Consider the following 19532-nt stretch of genomic DNA (forward strand, 5'->3'; position numbering starts at 1 on the left):
TACAGAATTTCGAGAACCATGCAACCCTTGTCAGCGTCAGTGAACGTCATGCTTTGCTCACGAGGGCGTGCCCCTGACTTCACATGGAGCTCCTGGGCCTGGCTGTGCACCTTCACAGGCCTCAGCAGACCCACAAAAGGGCTCTATAAGCACGGAGGAGGGAGCCAGGGAAAAAGCATGGACAGAGGGAAGGTCACCACTGAGACGGCACAGAAAAATCAAATTGAGAGCCTGGCAGTAAAGACAAACTTTGTATTTTCTCAATTTTTATCTTAGTATTCTTTAATCTTAGTATCTTTCATCTTATTATTTTACCATTTTAGTATTTTAGATGACAAAATAATTTGAAACCAAAGCCCAGCAGACTGGGCCCATTTCATGTGTAGAAAGAAATACTTCTATATTTCTGATGAACCCCGAAGCGTTAATGTGTTAATGTACAACACAGTAATGCAAGTTTTTAAAGCTTTATAGTGATGAGACTGAGCCATCAACGGACGATTAAATTATGCTCAGTATTCTTTTCTTAAGAGGACAGTAAGAAACAATACTGAAGTATCTCAGTATCGCAAAATATTTTGTTTTAATTTAGCTGTTTATACTTAAAAAAAAATTTTTTTTTTTTAAGTACTTACTGTGTATTAAATTGAATTCATCATCTCCCACCCTACTTCTTCTACCAGATTACAAGCTTGTTCAACCTCCTCTATTCTTTGTTTCATGCCAGGCGAACCCTGACTGAGTTGGAAGCATCTGGGCTTCCACCAACCCGTAAAAACCCACTGCCGTTGAGTCGATTCCAACTCGTAGCTGAATCCTTGACACATGTTTACGCTAGGTTGGGATGATATCATATTTTTAACTTTTTAAAAGCTATATACTCTGTGCTGTATACCCCTGCTGTCTAATTATGTGTACCAAAAACCAAACCCATCGCCTTCAAGCCGATTCTGACTCATAGCAACCCTGCAGGACAGAATAGAACTGGCCCATAGTGTTTCCAAGGCTGTAAATCTTTACACAAGCAGACTGCCACGCCTTTCTCCCATGGAGCGGCTGGTGTGTTTGAACCGCCAATCTTTCGATTAGCAGCTGAGCACTGTGCCACCAGGGCTCCTCTGGGCTTCCACAATGCTCTTCTGTAGTTACCTTTTGTTGTTGAAAAATGCCCCCAAACCTAGTGGTTTAAAATGTAAAGCTTTTATTTAGCTCAGGATTCTGTAGGCTGGGGATTTGAGCAGGGCTGGTCATTTCAGCCTGTGCTCAGTTGGGCAGTTCTTCTGGCCTAAGCTGGATTAAATCATAAGTTTGTGGTAAGCTTCCTACTCAGCTGGAGGCTGGCTTGTCTAGAGTGACTTCAGCTGGGACCACAGCAGCCTGGACTTGATCACATGGCAGCTGGGCAGGTTTCTAAGAGAATATGTGAAAGTGTAGAAGACTTCCTGAGGCCTAGGCTCAGAGCTGGCACAACGTAACTTCCACCACATTCTATTGGCCCAAACAAACTGCAGGACCAAGCCTGATGGAAGGGGAACCCCTTGTGTTGGGGGAGTTACAAAGTCACATTGAAAGGAGCTTAGATATAGGGAGGAGTACTGTATTTTAGTTATTGTGCAACCTACCGTAGCTCTGTTCCTGGCTTTATCATAGAACTATCCTGCTCTGTTATGATTTTTAGTATACGTTTTTCTCTCTCCTTTTCGACTGGGCATTGCTTATTTTCAGTATCTTCAAAAAACTTTCCAATTGGATGCAGAGTCCGGAAGACTTAACATAAAAGGATGAGTTTTAAGATCTATTATTTTAAGGAAAGGATGACCAGAGTGTGCCTGGACAGGGAAGACTCCACTAAGGAAGAGGAACTTGATCCGAGTCACAAAGGATGGGTAGAAATAAGATAAGCAGTGAGGAAAGGAGAAAGCACTCAAGTAAGGAGAGTGGGGCAACACAGGTCAGAGGTAAGAATGCTTAGGGGATTGTGGGTAAACCAAATTGAGTGAGTACAGGAAATTATGAGAGACTGGTAAGGCTGGTTAGGACCACGGTAGAGAGACTGGAAGTTGTAGTAATTAGAAATTAGACTTTATCGTCAGACAACATATGGGTTTGGCTTCATGCAAACCCATCCTGTATCTGCAAAACTCTTTATTGTTACAAAACGTGTTCATATACTTGTGATAGTTGAAATAACTCCAAAATTCAGGTGTGTGTGTGTATAAAATGTTTGCATGTATGTGTATATATTTATATTTTATATATATTATAAAAAGATGTGGCAGCCTGCTTCAGTAACGATTTCAGCCTTGGAAACCCCATGTGGGAGTTCTTCTCTGTCCTGTAGGGTGTCTATTAGTCAGAGATGACTCGATTGCAACGGGTTTTGGGTCAGTTAGGTCTGTAAAATTCTAAACCTTGGAGTTAGTTTGTAAGAGTTTGAATCACATCTCCAACACATCTGCAACTACGTCTCCAAGCCTTAGTTCTTTTATTTGTTAAGTGGGGATATTAATATTAACAAGTTCCTTGTAGGGTGGTTGTGAAGATGAAATGCCACATGAATAGTGTCTTAGGCTGTGTTCTCTAGAGAAGCAAAAGCAGTAAAGTATATAAAATATATATAGAGAGACATTTATATCAAAGAAATGGCTCATGCAATCATAGAAGCTGGGATGTCCCAAGTCCGTGGATCAGGATAGAGGCTTCTCCTGATTCACATAGCTGCAGGGACTGGCAAGCCCAGGATTGGCAGGTCAGAGAGCAGGGCTCGTGATCACAGGCCATGAAGATCGACGAATCCCAAGATCAGCAGATAAGCTGCTAGCTCAAGTCTCAAGAACTGGAGGTCAGATGAACAGGATCCAGAGCCCCTTTAAATCCTTTAAATCCTCGTGCTGCAGGGAGATGTTTCAACTTGTTCTTGTGTTCAAGCATGAACAGCTGATGCTCCTGAGAAGAGGGGGAGCATGATGGAAGCGGTATTTGGGGAGGTTAATCTCATCGATTAACCTTGGTGGTATAGTGGTTAAGTGCTATCTATGGCTGCTAACCAAAAGGTCGGCAGTTCAAATCTTCCAAGCGCTCCTTGGAAACTCTATGGGGCAGTTCTACTCTGTCCTATAGGGTCACTATGAGTCAGAATCGACTTGATGGTGGTGGTTTGGTGGTTTGAATCTCATCAAGTGCAGGGTAGCTGGGATGGGAAGAGACTGTACAGTCATATAGGACAGGATATTGGCTGAATAGATGAGGCCTAGAAGACAAGAGTCTTGCCCTCAAGGCCTCAAAAGCTGGTGGTGGATATAACTCATTAAAAAACAAACAAACAAACAAACAAACAAGCCCATTGCTGTTTAGTTGACTTTTACTCAGCGACCCTATAGGACAGAGTAGAACTGGTCCCCTACAATTTCCAAGGAGTGGATAGTGGATTTGAACCGCTGACTTTTTGGTTAACAACTGAGCTTTTAGCCACTGCAGCGCCGGGGCTCCATATAAATCATACACACCCAAAAATACAGCAACGCGGGATGGTAAATAAATTCTAGGTGAGTGACACAGACAGGGAGAACCCCCAAGAAGACTGAGGGTTGTGAGGTAAAGAAAAGGAATAATAGAGGAGACACGGGAGAAGTGAAGTCTGGGATTGATTTGACTACTGTATTTTTTATGCAAATAACACCCATTTTCTATGTTTGTTTGCTAACGACTCCCTCCCTCAACGAGGTGTTTTCATAAGTGCACTATGCTATTTCTTTTGTTTTTTTTTTTTTAACAGCAACATGTTAAAAAAAACAAATAGGCATCAAGGAGTTTCTGAAAATACCTCGTGGGGGGAGAGAGTGGTTAGAAAACAAACATAGAAAAAACGTAGAAGGCGTGCATTATTTGCTTCAAAATACGGTACTGACTTCAGCCATGGTTTTAGCTGAATAGATTTTATTTATTCTAGGGAAAATCTCGTGTAAGATATAGCAAAAATGCATTTTATTTACTTGCAAACTCTGCCTCCTCCCACCATTACACTATGCTTCTCCAGAAAATGTGATTTTTTTCCTTCTCTTTGCCTAAAACCCTAGTCCAGGGATAGCCATGAGATCCTGAAGAATTGCTAAAACCTTAATAAAAGCTATTTAAAAGGCATGGATTGTGCTGATCCTTGAAGGTAAAAACTTGAGTGTACCAAAAAAAACCAAGCACATGTAAAATATCTCTGAAAAAGCACTTGTGGGTTTTTATGAATAACAATGGTATTTGGTAAAATTCTGCAGCCGTAATTTTCCTGGTGGAGAATAAAAACAATAAAACTAAAAAGTACAGGAACATGTGGAAAAATAAATTTGCATGGCGGCTCTTGTGAAAATACCTTACGGGAGGGAGGGAGCTAGTGGCAAATGCGAGTAGCATAGAAGGTGAGTGTTATTTGTGTTAAAATACAGTTAATATGTCCTAGCAGAACAGGGTGGGCCTGTGGATGCCCAACTGGCCAGGGACAGGCCCTACTCTGGTCCACCCATGGGACATGATTTTAACTACGTTTATTATTTGACTTCACCTGGCTTAAGTGCTCCTACTTTACACTGCTTTCCAGGAAGGGGTCCAAAGAGTTAACTACATGTCATTTATTAAACAACAACAGATTGTCATGGTGTATAAATGTACACGTACCTATCACCCAACCAAAATTTCAATGCACAAACCACGATTAGTGCATTCTGATCCTAATTTCAACCTCTCCTGTGGCTGGAGGGAAATGTTTCTTTTCTTCTCCTAATTCCAGTTCTTCTTCCTCTCCCCTTTTTCCTTCTTCCTTCCTTTCATTTTCTTTGATTCTTGTGTAGAATCATAATAGCTCACAGAGATGTCTTATTTCTTATTTCAAGGATAATGTTCTAATTGCAAGTAATTCTTGCTTTGATGCTTTCGCTCCAGGTAAATACTTTGAAGAATAGCTTTTATAGTGTTTACATTTAGTCTCTCTTCCCTGTTTGATTCTATTTACTATTACACAGATAATGGTAAGTGCTGGAACATAAGGAATGTCACTTTTATTACCCATGTTCTTTACAAAATTGCTCAATTGCTTCTATAGAGGGAAGAGTCTAGAAATTACCCTGACTCTGAGCAGGATCAGAACAACTTCCAAGCTGAGTCTTATATTTTTTTTTAAAATCACTGTATGTTATTTCCTTTACCCCACAATCATAACCTCCCTCCCCTCTTGGGGACTACTTTTTATCATTTCAATCTCACTACATTTTTATGAGTGTTTTTTATGTATGCATGCATGTATATATATATTTAACTCCCTTTCTTATTCTAGAAAAGACTTGAGATGTTAGTACCCAAAAGTTGGTAAAGTTTGCGAAGAGTAAAATTGGCATGATAGAAGGCAGTTGGAGGAACTCAAGGCCCAAAGTTCTGACAGTGAACTCATCTTGTCTCTTAGCATTTATTACAAGTCAAATTAATCTGGAAGTAGGAAATGGCATGTGATATTTAAACCTATGAAAAGGCTCATATCTTCCAAGAGTTATTAGTCAGGATTCTGATTCTAGCTTGAAGACATACTCTGAGCTTCGTGAGGGCAGTGATCCTGTTTATCATTGTATTTCTAATACCTGGTACAGTACCTAACACATAGTAGGTGCACCGTATGTAGTTATCATGTGACTGATTGTCTAAGGAACTGAACTTAAGTCCTTTCAGTCATGGTCAAAAACAGATGCCATCATTTAAGTGAGAAAAATGTTACAAACTCTAACTTTGTTAAACCTGCCCAGTTGGGAAAACATTTACATTTATCAAGAATTTACCCTATGTCCAGCTCAGTGCAGACTCTGCAGAGAGGACGAAGAAATAACATTTCATACTCCTTGGCCTCAAGGAATGTTATGGATTGAATTGTGTCCCCCCAAAATGGGTATCAACTTGGCTAGGCCATGATTCCTGAATTATGTGGTTGTCCACCATTTTGTGATCTGATGTGATTTTCCTATGTATTGTAAATCCTATCTCTATGATGTTAATGAGGTAGGACTCAATATATAGGATTAGGTTATATGTTGAGTCAATATCTTTTGAGAGAATTGAGCAGAGAGGTGAGGGACCTCATGCCACCAAGAATGAAGAACCAGGAAAGGAGTGTGTCCTTTGGACCCACGGTCCCTGTGCTGAGAAGCTCCTAGACCAGGGGAAGATTGATGACGAGGACCTTCCCCTAGAGCTGACAGAGAGAGAAAGCCTTCCCCTGGAGCTGGCGCCCTGAATTTGGACACCTAGCCTCCTAAACTGCAAGGGGATAAATTTCTCTTTTTTAAATCTACTTGTGGTAGTTTTGTTATAAAACCAAATCCATGGCCATCCAGTCAATTCTGACACATAGTGACCCTACAGGACAGAGTAGAACTGCCCTATAGGATTTCCAGAGAGTGGCTGGTGGATTCAAACTGCCGACCTTTTGGTTAGTAGCTGAGCTCTTAACCACTGCACCACCCGGGCTCCAATTTAACTAAGACAGACTAGACTCATATATAGAGATCAATAGCAATAAAACAACAAAATGCCAAGATGCGTCTCAATGATGGCCATGCTGGGAGGTGAGAGGACAAGACACTGGTGTGGCCAATGGGGGTTCACAGAAGAGGTGGAATGAAGTATCTCTGAGGTGGTTTCTTTTCACCTGTGTATCCCCAGGGCACCAGAGAGCCTGACCTCAAAGAGAGTTCGCTGAATGAATGAATGGGTAAATGTGAGGGTGGCTTCCCGGGGTGGTAGGTTTAGGGTGGAGGTAGAGAAGCATTGCACGGGGTCAAGGCTGCTTGCAGGGTGTTTGACCTAGGTAGTCTCACAGGGCCTCACACTCAAAAGGGTCTCCTGCTTGACTAATGCTCTGCTATCATTGTCTTGAAGCTTTTAATCATTTTTGCACCAGGAGCCCTGCATTTTCATTTTACACTGGGACTCAGAAATTGTGTAGCCAGTCCTGTAAGTGGTTAAGTGGCATCACTGTTCACAGGCCCAGGAGGAGGTCGGTCTGAGTGTTTCTCTGAATATGTGTGGGAGCAACAGAAACCAAGGTTGAAGACGCAGGTGGGTCTGGGGAGAATGCAGTCTGGGCCTCTGAGGGTCAATTTGCCTCACAGATGAGATTTGCTTGAATGGCACAATGTTGTTAATAAATATAATTTTACATTCTGCTGGGCGAGCACCTAAACCAATCCAGTCACTGGCCTAGGGTTTTCTTGGTAGATTGCAGTAGTTACTGAAGAAGTTTGAGGTGGGTGAACCTGGTTAGTTTTTCTTCTCAAAGGCTTCATACTTGCTTTAACAAAAATCAGGCCTCAGAAAAAATTGAGCCTAATGTAGAGGCATTAACTCAACAGACGTTCATTGACCAGCAGGCACAAAGCAGTTGACATGACCTGTTCTGAAAGCCCAATGAAGCCTCAGGGCTTTACCTTTTTTGGGGGGCTCAGGTCACCACCTGCCATGAAGTCTTATGCAAGGTTGACAGGACAGTGTCACAGAAGCAGGATTCTTTAGTCTGGTACACATGGTTAATGTGCTTGGCTGCTAACCCAAAGGATGGAAGTTCGAGTCCACCCGGTGCCACTTTGGAAGAAAGACCTAATGATCTATTTTCAAATAGTCAGCCACTGAAAACCCTATGGAGCACAGTTCAACTGTGATACACATGGGGTCTGAATGAGTCAGGGTGGACTTGACAGCAAATGCTCTTACAGTCGGTACATGGAAACCGATGGCTGAACGCTGAACTGTTTAGAGATAAGGCCTTGAACGTGATCCTAAGGGGATAGTATGTGGAGTGTCTACAATATTGTAGCCAACTAACATATCTTGAAAAGGAGCTCTGGTGGTGCAGTGGTTAAAGTACTCGACTGCTAACCAAAGTGTTTGTGGTTCGAACCCACCAGCCACTCCATGGAAGAAAGATGTGGTAGTCTGCTGCCATAAAGATTTACAGCCTCGGAAACCCTATGGAGCAGCTCTACTCTGTCCTATAGGGTCGCCATGAGTTGGAATCGACTCGATGGTGGTGGACTTCAACATATCTCGAACACCTTTATTTTTACCAACGAGAGCCCATTTCTAACTTTCGTCATGCTACAGCAGGCCACTATTTTTCACCAATGAAAACGATCCCTGGCAGTCAGTATGATCATTTAGGAAAAATTCAAGTGTTGGTGGCGATGTGAGTCACAGGATCCTTTAAAGCAGCTGCCTGTAGAGCGTGGCTACCTGATCAGGACGCCAGCGGGTCACCCAGGATGGCATTTTTTTTTTTTTTTTTTTTGAGTAACTAGTTGGCTTGAACTAACTAACACATATATAACCTCATCTTACCTATGCTGAAGTGTTTAAATTATAAACACAGTGACAAATGCCATTAGGTGCCCCCCCCCGGTTCCCACCTTTCCCCATTGTCTTACACTATGTGGCTTCTGTCATTTATGCTCCCTTTTTTGGGTCCTGCAGTCATTTGTGTTAATAAAAACCAGAATAAGCTTGCAGGCATTGAATGCCAGGTGACTGAATTTAAACTTGATGCAACAATGCATCATCGTAACCAGTTGCCAATGAGACAGTGCTGACTCTCAGCAATCCCCTGTGTATCAGATTAAAACTGTGCTCCACGGGGTTTTCAACGTCTAACTTTTCAAAAATAGACCAGTAGTTCTTTCCTCCGAGTCCCCATCTAACTAACTTTTGGTAGACTAAAACTGCTAACCTTTTGGTTAGTAGCCAAGTGCTTAGGCCTTTGAGCCACCCGTGGACTTTGTTTGCAGGTATGCATGTTGAATTGTTTGTATACCCAGGGACTCCGGTAGGTCAAGGTAAGCCACACTAAAAATGGAATGCTGGGAGAGCATAGGAAGTTTCATTAGATGGGGACTCCTGAAACCTGGATTCATGCCCCAGTTCTGCCATTACCTGGAGGTTATGGATTTCGCTACTGCTTCGTCAGGGAATTAATGTTTTTTTTTTTCTATTAAAAAATATAGACTGGCTGAGGAGTTCTGTAAGGATTCTTCTAAGTCCAAAATGTTATTATTTTATATCCTAGCTCAGTAGTCATAAATACGATGGATTATTTTTGGAATTTTAGCTGTGAAACAATAAATACAATGTAAAATTTGAAACTTACCTGCAAACTTCCCATACATAAGACGGAATGTCTTATTGACTTATTAAATCCTACCAACATCTTTACAATATACAGATATTGTTATGTGTTGAAGTTCTTCCTATGTGTTTATCCATATATGCATTTATTTATTACTTTCTGCCTTGTTTAAGACAGGATTTAAGGTGGAATTTCTTCCATCCTCCGACTTCCTGACGATGATTTTGAAAACCACCATCGCTTCCATGAAGAGCACTAGGTGGCGATGTTGTGTTCTTTAAAAAACCAATTTGCTTTTTAGAAGCGATAAATTATGTCTATTAAAAGTCATAATTATATTTTCCATTATATCTGATTTTGGAATCATATTTCCCAGGATTTTCTCACTGTTTCAAATGCAACAAGATATCTTAACTCTTAGGCTCAGAGGCACTGGATTTTGTTGTTGTTCTTCAAGGTAACCATCCCGATTAAAAAAAAAAAAAATCCCGATAGCTAAGTAAAACAAAGTAAGATGCAGTAAAAATCTATCTTACGGTATAAAAGGAATTCAGAATTTACCCTTAAAATATTTATAGAATGTCAGAGAGATTCATATTCTCTATAGAAGAGAGTGCTAAACCCAGCATTAGCCTTTTTTAGTATATCTGTTTCCAGGGAAAAAAAGACACGGCCATTCTAAAAAGCAAAGGTCATTTTGGGTCATTACAATCATATACTTTTAGGGAGAGAAAAACATTAATCTATCCGAGTGATAACTCTTTGAAAATAAGGAAAATCACCCAGGGCATTGCTTTCTAGAGTGAAAGTGGATCCTTGAAAGGAAGAAAAGTGTACAAGACTAAGCTTTTAGAGAGTGTATGCCTGTTGGATAGTGAAGGGGAAGGACTCAACCCTTTCGTAGATTCTAGTTCCAGAAACTATCAATTTAGGAGAAAAGCTGTCTCTGTGCTTGGTTATCTGAGATGGGTTTTCTGCAACTTCTGTTATATCTACACTGAGAATGTTGGTACTGGTCTTATTTGGTCTGTCATTAATAACATCACAAATCTTGATAAACAGATACCCAGCCAGTGTCCCCGAGTGCCTTGGGAAGCAATTTTATGTCGTGGTTGGGACATGGATTCTGGTGTTGAACTGACTGGCCCCTTATTGCTCCAAAGTCATAAAATCACTCTTTCAGAGCCTTGATTTCATCATCTGTAAAATGGGACTACTGTAAAATGTACCTCCTGTCTTTAGAATTGTTGTTGTTGTTGTTGTTAGGTGCCATCGAGTTGGTTTCAACTCATAGCGACCCTATGTACAACACAGTGAAACACTTCCCGGGCCTGCACCGTATTCATAATTGTTGCTATGCGTCAGTCCATTGTTGCAGCCACTGTGTCAGTCTATCTCATTGCGGGTCTTCTTTTTGTCTGACCCTCTACTTCACCAACCACGATGTTCTTCTCCTGGGGCTGGTGCCTCTTGATAACATGCCCAAAGTATGTGAGATGAAGTCTCACCATCCTTGCTTCTAAGGAGCATTCCGGCTATACTTCTTCCAAGACAGGCCTGTTCGTTCTTCTGGCAGTTCACAGTATATTCAATATTCTTCATCAACACCATAATTCAAAGGCATCAATTCTTCTTCTGTTTTCCTTATTCTAAGTTTGTTATAAGGACTCAATAAATGAGAATTTTAAAAGATCAAATACAGTGAAACGTAGTATTTAGAACACAAAAAACCAAAAAACCAAACCCAGTGCCGCTGAGTCAATTCCTACTCACAGTGACCCTATAGGACAGAGTAGAACTGCCCCCTAGAGTTTCCAAGGAGCCCCTGGTGAGTTCAAACTGCTGACCCTTTGGTTAGCAGCTGTAACACTTAACCACTATGCCACCGGGGACATAGTGACTATTATTGTTCTTTCTTTAGTTCTAAAGGTTAACCAAAATGACTACTCAGCCTTAATTACTGGTCAGAATAAGGTTCAGACATTGAAAGCCAAATCAGGCCTTTAAAATGGTCATAAATACTTATGGGCTAATTTAATAAATTTTGACGTCTTCTCTTATTTGTAGTTATTTTCACAGCAAATTCCTAAGTTAATTCACATTTGAAACAAGTCACTTTTAAAACCACAAAAACCTCCCCCCCGCCCCACAGAGAGCAAAACCAACCAAACAAAAATCCCGTATAGGAAGCAAAGGGCTCCATAAGCGACTTTCTCCTAGGACACACGCTTTTAAAATTACCATAAATTTAGATGTTCAGAAATTCTCCAGGGGTCTGAATATAAATATGGAAATTTTCTTTTGATTTTATTTCCTGGACTTATTTAATTTTTGGCTTTAAATTCTAGGTAAGCAGAAATAATTTCCTTTTACTTTGTCTAATTGAATAGGTAAGGGCTGAAGTGATGCCAGAATCTACTGTGCTAAACCCTATCTCCAAAATATTTGAAATAATGAAACTTCATCTATTCCAAGGCCTTGAATTCAGAAGGTGCTTTCTTGTAAGTGTGACGAAAACCTTGTGAAGCACAGTCATCCCAAGCAGCTGAGATGGGAAGATGGGATCCTTTGGGGTGGAGGGAGCTGGGAGCAATGTCAAAGGTGAAGAAAAATTATGACGATGAGGAGGAGGATGGAGAAGATAATAAAGAAATCCAATCTGCTCTCTTGGAAGTCCTTTCAAGTGAAGAGTTGATTGAGTACCTAGTGGGTGGAGTAGCGGTTAAAGAGTTTGGCTGCTAACCGAAAGGTCAGTGGTTCAAATCCGCTAGCCGCTCCTTGGAAACCCTAAGGGGCAGTTCTACTCTGTCCTATAAGGTTGCTATGAGTTAGAATTGATTTGATGACAATGGGTTTGTATTTATTTATTTATTTTTTTCAGTACAAGCTAGACTTTAGGGCTGTATCAGTCTTCCTGAGTTAAAACAGTGATTGTCATTCGGGAGTAATTTTGCCCCTCCCTGCCCCCAGGGAAATATTTGACAGTGTCTGGAGACATTTTTGGTTGTCACATCCGGGGGAGAGGGAAGAGTGGTACCGGCATCTCTTGAGAGAGGCCAGGGATGCTGCAAAACACCCTACAGTGCACAGAATGGTCCCCACATCCAAGGATTGTCCAGCCCCAAATGTCAACAGCGCTGCAATTGAGAAATCCTGGCTGAGAAGGAGCTTCCTTCTGTGGGGTTCAGAGCCCAGTTCTATGGGTGAAGACTGAGGTAGGCCTCAGGCAATCATTTAGAATTCCCTATAATGAAAAGGACTGCCTGGGTGGGGCAAATGGTTAAGCCCTCAATTACTAACCGAAAGGTTGGTGTTTTGAACCCATCCAGGGGCTCATAGGGAAAAAGGCCTGACAATCTACTTCCAAAAACTCAGCCAATGAAAACCATGTGGAGCACAGTTCTACCCTGACACGCATGGGGTCACCATGGGTCAGAATCGATTTGACTGCAATTTTTTTTTGGTAATGAAAAGATAGGTATTTATTCTTTGCTCTTTTTATCATTGTGTCTACAAGAAATGCAAGACATAAAGGGGTTATTTTAGAAGATTTCAATGATCTTTTTAGAAAATGACATACACCAAACATTGTGTACCGCTAATGTTATATGATTACTCTAACATAATCTGAGCTGTCATTCCAAATGAGTCTGTTAGAAATAATCAGAGTTTCACTGGCATATAAAAGAGGACAGAAATGGTTTCTTAAAAGCAATATTCAATTGAGAAATGAACCATGTAGCAGGCGCTGGGGATGCATGGGGGAGCAAAAAGTTGCTTACTGCCTTCATGGAGCCAATGGTCTGAGGACAAAGACAACTGTGACTCAAATAATAATCCAAATCAATGTAAAATGGCAAGTGACTAAGAGGAACGTGGTCTCAGAGGACAGTAGAGAGTTACTAGGCAAAGTGTTGCTGGGTAGAGGCAGGTGAGAGGGCAGTTCAAGGAGACTGAGCAGGCTAGCCTGACTAGTGATGTGGTGGGGGGTGCTGGAGGTGGAGATGGGGAAGTAGGATGGAGCAAGCCATTTAAGGCCTTGTGGGCCATGTTGCTGTTGTTGTTGCTAGGTGCTGTAGCATCGGTTCTGACTCACAGCCACCCTAAGTACAACGCAATGAAACATTTCCCAGTCCTGTGCCATCCTCACAACTATTGCTATGTTTGAACCCATTGTTGCAGTCACTGTGTCAATCCACCTGGTTAAGGGTCTTCCTCTTTTTCACTGACCCTCTACGTTCTAAGCATAATATCCTTCTCCAAGTTCTGGTCCCTCCTGATAACATGTCCAAAGTACCTGAGATGGTCTTGCCATCCTTGCTTCCAAGGAGCACTCTGGCTATACTTCCTCAAAGACGGACTTGTTCATTCCTCTGGCAGTCCATGGTATATTCAGTATTTTCTGCCAACATCATAATTCAATGTGTCGGTTATTCTTCAGAATTCCTTATTCATGTTAGGAACTTAGATTATTATCCTAAAAGCAATAAGAAGCATTACATTAATTAGACCCAGCCAGTAAAACTGGTTGCTGTTGAGTTGACTCCAATTCATTGCATCCTCGTGTGTGTCGGAGTAGAACTGTGCTCTATAGGGTTATCAATGGCTGGTTTTTTGGAAGTAGATTACCAGGCCTTTCTTCCAAGGTGCCCCTGAGTGGCCTTGAACTATAACCCTTCGGTTAGCAGCTGAACATGTTAAGTGTTTGCACCACCCAGGGACTAAAATAAATCAGAAGGGTAAGTTAATTGGTTTTGCTTTTTAAAAAGTTCACTCTGGTTAAAGAATGGAGAATGGGCTGGAGGAAAATATTTTATTGCTTTCATTTCCATTATGTATCCCATTATATAATCAATATGCAATATTTCTCCCCAAACAGATTTTGGTCAGATGAAGAGGTCTTACAGATACTATCCTGGGATGCAAGGTGGGATACCTTAACAGTTTTGATGTGTAAAACAAATGTGAAAATTCAAAAAGTGGTGTCCTGATGATGGACCAAGGGTTGAGCTGGAGCAAGTTGTCCAAAATAAAAAATTCATGGGTCCAGGTAAAAAGCATAAGCCAACTGGACACTAATATGAGAAATTCAATAATGGAGAAACACATAAGTAGCAAGGAAGAGAGGAGAGCCTGGTGGGATTCTCAAACCATGGCATAGGCACGCTTCCTGTAACTTTCTTTATGGACAGAGTAGGACTTTCATCTCCTCCCAGATGGTCTATCCCTTAGGAAGAGTGGGATCCAGTGTTTGGTCAATGAATGTTCTTTATAAATGAGTACTTGCCAATTTCTAAAGTGGGATGTCAGCTTCCTGAACCACCATTCTAGCCTGGTATTTTCCCCGATGAACCAATGCTGGACCTGGCCATGACATCACCAGGATTCTAGGACTTTTTTTGTTTAAGTTTCTCTAGATTTTCTGCTACTGGAGGTTGCTGGGGTACATGGGCCTTGGAAGGCTGGGAGATTCAGGCAGTTTAGGAAACACAAGTTGAATGTCCATAGAAGGGACAGTGGAGTTGACAGGCCACACGTGTGACAGTCTCTGTCACTTCAGAAGTATTTGTTTAAAAGTTTGTACCATAAGAATAGATTTCTCCACCACTGTAATTCAGCCTCAGCCTCTTTCCAATATTTAGGTTTTCTTTTTCCTTCCACACCATTATCTGGTCATCAAGGCCCCACACTCAGTTTTTTATTTTGGGGCATGTTACTTGTGCCCTGGGCTATCAATAAGGGGCTGTAATGGATTGAATTGTGTCCCACCAAAATATCTGTCAACTTGGCTATGTCATGATTCCCTTGTATGACTGTTTATCATTTTATCTTCTGGTGGGATTTCCCTATGTGTTGTAAATCCTATCACTATGCTGTAATAAGATGGGTTAGTGGCAGTTATACTGATGAGGTATACAAGATTAGGTAGTGTCTTAAGCCAATCTCTTTTGAAATATAAAAGAGAGAAGTGAGCAGAGAGACATGGGGACCTCCTACCACCAAGAAAGCAGTGCCGGGAGCAGAGCTTGTCCTTTGGATCCAGGGTCCCTGCGCAGAGAAGCTCCTAGTCTGGGGGAAGATTGATAAGAAGTCCAACAGAGAGAAAGCCTTCCTCTGGAACTCTTGCCCTGAATTTGGACATATAGCCTACTTTACTGTGAAGACATAAAATTCTTTTTGTTAAAGACATCCACTTGTGATATGTCTGTTATCGTTGCACTAGATGACTAAGATGGGCTAGTCTCACGAGCAGGGCTACTGTGTTGTATGGCTGCAGGAGACATCATCTACAATGTAGTCCACGTAAATGATACCCCCTGGAGTTGTTCAGTGCACAACCTGTGCAGCAATGTGTGGTACCCCTGCTTATGTGGTACCTCTGATGGGGCTTATGAAAATCACAAAGCACATCTGGTGCCTTGTTGGATGAAGCAAAGGGGTGTGCGGACGGCTGTTAGCAAGCCTTCCTCCTACAGTGATGGGAAGAGCACACAAGTCTGCGAGTGATGAGCTCACTCAAATAGAGGAATGAATGGTATGCCTTGGCTTGATTTCATTCTGCACCCTGGAAGTGGGGGTCATGGATTATATTCAGGTAGCCACTCAGTGCTGTCTCCTTCCTCTCTCCTGCTCACCCAGGATAGGTTCATGTTTCAGCCCCTAACCTTTGCCAACATCGCACTCAGAGCCTTCTCTCTCACCACCTTTTCCTATACCCGGTTCACAACATTTTTTATGGCACGTAGGCTCTGCCCCTCTCAGGTTTCCCCCTTTGATCATCAAGATCAGGTTTAAAAACAAAATATTAAATGTTTCTTAATAATATTTAATCTACAATAATCATCTGGTAATGACACAAAGGGTCAGGAACTATGGGAAAGAAACACACATACAAAAATTAATATACTAAGAGTTTATCTTTCTGAAAGTATTGGTTAATTTATTGGTTAATTGCTTGGCTCCTCTACTTTTACCATGTATTCCAAGGGGTTGGTAGCACGTCTGTTTTCTTCACTGTGGTTTACCTAGCACCTGGTACCACAGCACTGCATCAGTACTTATGGAATAAATAAACAGATGTCTTCAATTTTTTGTGGATGTTATTTTATATCAATCAGGATTGCTTTCAGCTGCATGTAATGGAATCATTACTATAAAGGCTTAACCAAATAGGGGGTTCTCTTTTCTCACATGAGAAACAGTCTAAAGTTAGGTAACCCAGGATTGGAGCAGCTGTGTAAGGAAACCATCAAGGAAATAGTTCTATTTTGCTGCTCTGTCCTTCTTTGCATGAAACTTCCGAACTCACAGTTGCAAGACGGCTGTACCAGGAAGAAGAAAAAGGTTAAAAGGCAAAACCAGATGAATCTGTATCTTTTTTATTGGGAGAATAATAGCTTTCCCAGAAGCTCCACTGATATCAACCAAACTGTACAACATGGGCAACTCTTGCACCAAGGGAAGTAGAAGTCAAGTTTTATTTAGGCATCTGGTCACCCGGGGTTCTCTTGGTGTCTGCTGCAGATGTAAGGGTCTCTTAGTAGTGATTATGTTCCATTTGCATTTTGTACCTCATTTTTTCAAACATAAAATTATTCTTTTGTGTTATTTACTAACAAAAAAATCTAAGCATAATTTCTTACGCTTTTGGGAGCTTTTTAGATAAGTCCTAAAGTTGCTTTTATTGAGATAGGAAGTCTAGAATATTTCTGACAGTGTCTTAAAAAAAAAATCTTATTGTGATGGTGCTCTTGGGAGTAATTCAAACCAATTGTATCTGGTTGGTAATTTAGAATTGAGATTAAGCAAGAATGGAATTAAAAGATAAATGATCCTTTCAAGAAAACGTTCAATTAGTAAACTCCTAATTACCTCCCCTAACAATATATGTTTTCACATATTCAGAACATGTTTTTATTCATCTATTTATTCTATAAACAATTATTAAGCACCTATTAGGTTCCAGGTGCTTTGTATAAATGTGAATGTATTCATTCAGCAATATTTACTAAGCACTGCCATGTGTTGGAACTAGAGCTCTGCATAAAACCAACAAGGTTGCAACTCTCAAGAAGCTTACATTCTAGTGGCAGTAGACAGAATACACACACATGCAGATCGATAATAATACCTTTTAGGCAGAAGTCATACATAGTCGAAGAGGAAGTCCTTTGAACAGATCAAGGGGATGCTGAGTGGTTTAAAATCAGAAAAGTGTGCATTAGGGTTGTATCCTTTCACTAGACTTATTCAATCCAAGAAGCCAGACTATATGAAGGAGAAGGTGGCAACAGGATTGGAGGAGCACTTATTAACAACTGGTGATATGTAGATGACACAACTTTGCTTGCCGAAAGCGAAGAGCACTTGAAGCACTTACTGATGAAGATCAAAGACCACAGCCTTTACATCTCAACATAAAGAAAACAAAAACCCTCACAACTGGACCAACAAGCAACATCATGATAAATGGAGAAAAGATTGAAGTTGTCAAGGATTTCATCTTACTTGGATCCACAATCAACACCCATAGAAGCAGCAGTCAAGAAATCAAAAGACACATTGCATTGGGCAAATCTGCAAAAGATCTCTTTAGAGTGTTAAAAACCAAAGATGTCACTTTGAGGACTGAGGTGCACCTGACCTAAGCCATGGTATTTTCAATTGCCTCATATGCATGTAAGAGCTGGACAATGAATAAGGAAGACGGATGAAGAACTGATGCCTTTGAATTATAGTGTTGGTGAAGAATACTGAATATACCATGGACTGCCAGAAGAATGAACAAATCTATCTTGGAAAAAGTACAGCCAGAGTGCTCCTTAAAAGTGAGGATGGTGAGACTTCGTCTCAAGTACTTTGGACACGTTATTAGGAAGGACCAGTCTCTGGAGAAGGACATCATACTTGGTAGAGTAGAGGATCAGTGAAAAAGGGGAAGACCCTCAATGAGACGGATTGACACAGTGGTTGCAACAGTGGACTCAAGCATAGCGACGATTCGGAGGATGGCATAGGACCGAGCAGTGTTTCTTCCCGTTATACGTAGGGTCCCTATGAGTCGGAACTGACTCAATGATACCTAACAACAACAACAGACAGAAGTCGGGGCTCTGGCGGCTCAGTGATTAAGTGCTTGGCTGCTTACCCATAGGTCGGTGATTCAAACCCATCAGCTGCTCCGCGAGAGAAAATTGTGTCAGTCTGCTGCCATAAAGATTTACAGCGTTGGAAACTCTATGGGGGCAGTTCTACTTCGTCGTGAAGGGTTGCTATGAGTCGGAATCTATTGAACAGCAATGGGTTTGGTTTTGGGTTTGGTAGACAGAAGTCAGTGCTTGAAGAAAATAAAACCAGACAACAGAGAGTAACTGAACATGGAGCCCTTTTAGTCTGGGTAGTCAGAGAAGCCTTCCTGAGACTCAAGAGAAGGGAGAAGCCAGCAGAAGAGAGATGAGGGAACAAGGGCTCCAGGCAGAGGGAACAGCGTATGCAAAGTGCCAAAGCAGGAGTAACTTAGTGTTTGGACAAAGAGTAAAAGGCCAGTGCGGCTGAGTGTAGTAGTGAGAGGGGGATCACGGTTAAAGATGAAATCTGACAGGCAGGGGAAGGCCAGGTCACAGGCCAGATCACATAGGACCTTTAGGCTATATGAAGGAGTTCAGATTTTATTCTAAGGGAAATTAGAGGCCACCGGAGGGTTACATCTGATTTACAACTCAAAAACTTCTCTCTAACTAGTAGTTGATGAGCTGTTTGGGATTAGGGCTGGAAGCAAGGAGAAGATGGGTTAGCAGGCTGCCGTGCTGTAACGAGTGGGGTGTGGTGACTTGGATTAGGGTGATAGCTGGGGTGGAGTGTCAAGAGGTGTGGTTTGGGGTAAATTTGGGAGGTAGAGCAATAAGATTTGCTGTCACATTCTATGTGGAGTGAAGAGGGGAAGAGAATGAAGGAGAACTCCTAGGTCGGGGATAAGACACTAGTCTGTCCTCTAGAAGTCAGACATTTGGACAAATGTTGTGTTGGTGTGTGCTGTCAAGTTGATTCTGACTCACAGCAATGCTATACGGCAGAGTAGAACCGCCCACAGGGCTTCCTAGGCTGCGGTCTTAACAGAAGCAGATAACCAGATCTTTTCTCCCGTGGAACTGAGGGGTAGGTTCAAACTGACAATCTTTTGGTTAGCAGATGAGCGCTTAACCGTTGTGCCAGCAGGGCTCCTTTTTACATGGATGAACTCAGCAAAAGAGGGGGTTTTGAGAACACAGAGAAGTTAGAGATGCCCTCAAGATAAAGATTGCATTAAAAATAAACCTTGAAGTTTAAGATATTTCTGTTGGTCAGAATAGTATTACCAGAATCAATGACACTAGCAAAGAAATTTTTA

This window comes from Loxodonta africana, chromosome 15 (assembly GCF_030014295.1).
Source record: "Loxodonta africana isolate mLoxAfr1 chromosome 15, mLoxAfr1.hap2, whole genome shotgun sequence".
NCBI lineage: Eukaryota > Metazoa > Chordata > Mammalia > Proboscidea > Elephantidae > Loxodonta > Loxodonta africana.